Genomic DNA, 3227 nt, shown 5'->3' with positions numbered 1-3227 from the left:
TCATAATACCAAGATACAAAAATCAATCTTCCCTTCCCTACTTTCCCTTGTTCTCTCTCCTCTCCTCTCCTTTTCTCACTTTTTCCCCATCCTCTCTCCTCTTCTCATTGCTCTCCCTTCCCCTGTCTTGGCCTCTTTTCTTTCTTCCCTACACTTTTCACCTTCCATCCTTTCAGGCAAGCCTGCTGATTTTTCATCCCAGTTGCATAAGATCAGGGAAAACTCACAATACTCTCTAAGAAACAAAATTGATCTTCAACTAAATGAACATGTTAGTGAGTCAAAATTTGGATAATCTGTGTTTAAATTATGAAAGCAGAAAATGATGGCTTAAGGGATTGAGTAAAGAGAGGAAAGAACCTTAATCATTTTAGTAATTCATATGTAATGTCCTAAAATGATTCACTAATCACTCCACAGATGGTTTGCCAAAAATCACAGGGCACAAAAGCATTCCTCAAATATCACAGTCCATGGGAATTCGTACTTTGAAGAATATGAAGCCTGAGACTTGCCCTCTGAAATTATACAACACAATCTCTGACTAAACCCAGGTGACCTGTGGTTTAGTTCACTTTAGCTGACATTATTACATTTTAATTAAAGCCACTTAAAGTTTCCCCATCTTTAAACTAGGGGGTACATTTCCTAAGGAAAAAAAAGCTTATAATAAGTAGTCCAAGGTCTGTTACAGGGACTTTTTTGTTCCCAACCACCAATTATGGCACAATGGTACCTCTCTACCCTTTTCTTTTGGGTTTTGTTTTGTTTATTGTTTTCATGTTTGTAGCAGACAGCTTTAGGTTCACTGATATGAACTTCCAGACCAGGCACAGTTATGGAGGAAGGGATTTATTGAAGCTTACAGATCCAAGGGAAGTTCTATAATGACAGAAGAAGCTGAACTACCTTCATAGTTCCAAGCAGAGAAAGAAGTACAAGCCAAAAAGCCAAAAGCCACACGGCACAGCTCACTTCAGGAACTCCAGCTAGGCACACTTTGCATATCTTTAGATTGCAATCTCAAACCCACCACCATACATTAAGATCTGCCCGGTTGACACTCCCTCTAGCCAGGTGACTGCAGGTACAAACTACAAACTAATAAAACACTGAATATATTGGGGGCCATCTATTCAAACTGTAATGTTTTTGTTTTCCAAGGGAGGATTTCACTCTAGGCCAGGCTAACCTGGAATTTGCTATGTAAGTCTCAGGATGACCTTGAACTCACTGTAATCCTCCTACTTCTGCCTCCTGAGCGCTGGTATTATAGGTGTGTCTCACTATACCTGGCTCTTCCTGCTTTTACTAAATCAGAATCTATAAACTATAAATATCATTTCAATAAACAATTCCAAATCTTTATCTGGCACTTAAGCATAAACATTAGCTGTCTGCACCATGGTGTGAGATGTTCCTCCCTCACGTCTTTATACAACATTCACACATTACCAGTCTGATAAAAAATAATGATGATAAAATTTAATAAATATGTCAGGTATAGTGGCACACATCTTTTTATTTATTTATTTGAGAGAGGGAAAGAGGCAAAGAGAGAGAGAGAGAGAGAGAGAATGGATGTGCCAGGGCTTCCAGCCTCTGCAAATGAACTCCAGACACAAGCACCACATTGTACATCTGGCTTACTTGGGTCCTGGTGAATCAAACCAAAGTCCTTTAGCTTTGCAGGCAAACACCTTAACTACTAAGCCATCTCTCCAGCCCCATGGCACACATCTTTAATCCCAGCACTCGGGAGGGTCATCATGAGTTTGAAGCCACCCTGAGACTACACAGTGAATTCCAGGTCAACCTGAGCTAGAGTGAGACCTGCCTCAGAAAAACAGAAAATAAAAATAAATAAATAAATTTAATAAACATTTTCACCTGCAAGTCAATCATAGCCATGGGTCTTAATACTTAAGGTGTCACATCCACCTATCACAAACCAAGAAAGAGAAAAGGAAGAGGAAATGGAAATGAAGAGAAGGGAAGAGAGAAGGAATAGAAGCACAAAGACTAAGGAAAAGGGAAGAGGCCACTGGAAAATAACTTTCTGGACCTGTTGTGGTGAGTCATGCCTTTGATCCCAGCACTCAGGAAACAGAAATAGGATTGCTGTGAGCTTGAGGCCACCCTGAGACTACACAGTAAATTCTAGGTTAGCCCAAGCTACAGCAAGACCCTACCTCAAAAAACAAACAAACAAATAAATAAGTTTCTGGCATTCCAGGATCATACTACAATATTTGCTGCATATATCACAAAATAAAATGATAGTGGTAAGAGGCAAACACATGTTGAAAATGAGACAAGGATGTACGGTGTCCTTCAGTGAAGTGGCACAACACAATAGTACAACAGACTCATGTCAGGAGAAATGCTGCCATGTATACTAATTTGATACATACTTCCATATCCTTGTGTAAATTAAGGATGTCAAACTCAGATTTCTGAGTTTACCAACAGGGTTATACTAAAACCTCTGTCATTCTAGATGACCTCCAGACTTCCATCCTAGTAATGTAAACTCAGTCTTCACTTCTATTTTGGAAACTAATAAAAATCCCTAGAACCAATATCTCAGGCTGCAACCTGTTTTGGGAACCCTCTTGGCTAATGACTAACATTCACTTGAGAGTTTTATTTTTCACTCAAAAAATATCCTTTACTTTCTAACTCCTCATTATCCATGTATATCATTCTTTATATTCACTAGACTAGCACTCAATAGTAATAATATATGTAATAATGACATGCTAGTCAAAATACACTAGGCACTGAAAACAAAAAAAGAAAGAAGAAGAAAAAAACTTACATAGCTATGTGCATCTGTGGTAGTTTAAATGTATGTCCCCCATTGGCTCAGGTATGAAAATTAAATTTGTAACTTGGATCTCCAAATGCCTGGGTGGAGGAGTTGTCACTGAGCACAGAAACGAGACCAGTCCTAAGGTGTCAATTTATGCAGAGAGGTCTGAACTCTGTGGGTTATGCTTGCTGCCTTTTGGTCTTTGCTTGCTGTTAATGGTTTCTATCCCTGCTTGGATTTATGAATGGGAGCCAGCTACTTTTGCCCTTAATGGAACTTGCCCTGGATCTCTAAACTTGAAATAAATACCTTCCTCCCATCAAACTGTATTTGCTGGATGTTCATCCCAGCAATGTGAAAGCTGCCTACAATAGCATCTAATACATTTAATTACACCATGTCTTATTTTTCA

The 3227-nt window shown here is 39.0% G+C and overlaps 1 non-coding gene across 1 annotated transcript; it reads left to right on the top strand.

Moving 5' to 3' along the window:
- Positions 1-1361: 1361 nt before the first annotated feature.
- LOC123460553 lies at positions 1362-1465 on the top strand. The gene has a single exon (XR_006637092.1). It is a non-coding gene; the product is annotated as a small nucleolar RNA U13 (small nucleolar RNA).
- The last annotated feature ends 1762 nt before the right edge of the window (positions 1466-3227 follow it).

Source organism: Jaculus jaculus, chromosome 4 (assembly GCF_020740685.1).
Source record: "Jaculus jaculus isolate mJacJac1 chromosome 4, mJacJac1.mat.Y.cur, whole genome shotgun sequence".
Classification (NCBI taxonomy): Eukaryota; Metazoa; Chordata; class Mammalia; order Rodentia; family Dipodidae; genus Jaculus; species Jaculus jaculus.
The sequence above is the reverse complement of the archived record's forward strand: the minus strand, read 5'-3'. Positions and strand labels throughout refer to the sequence as shown.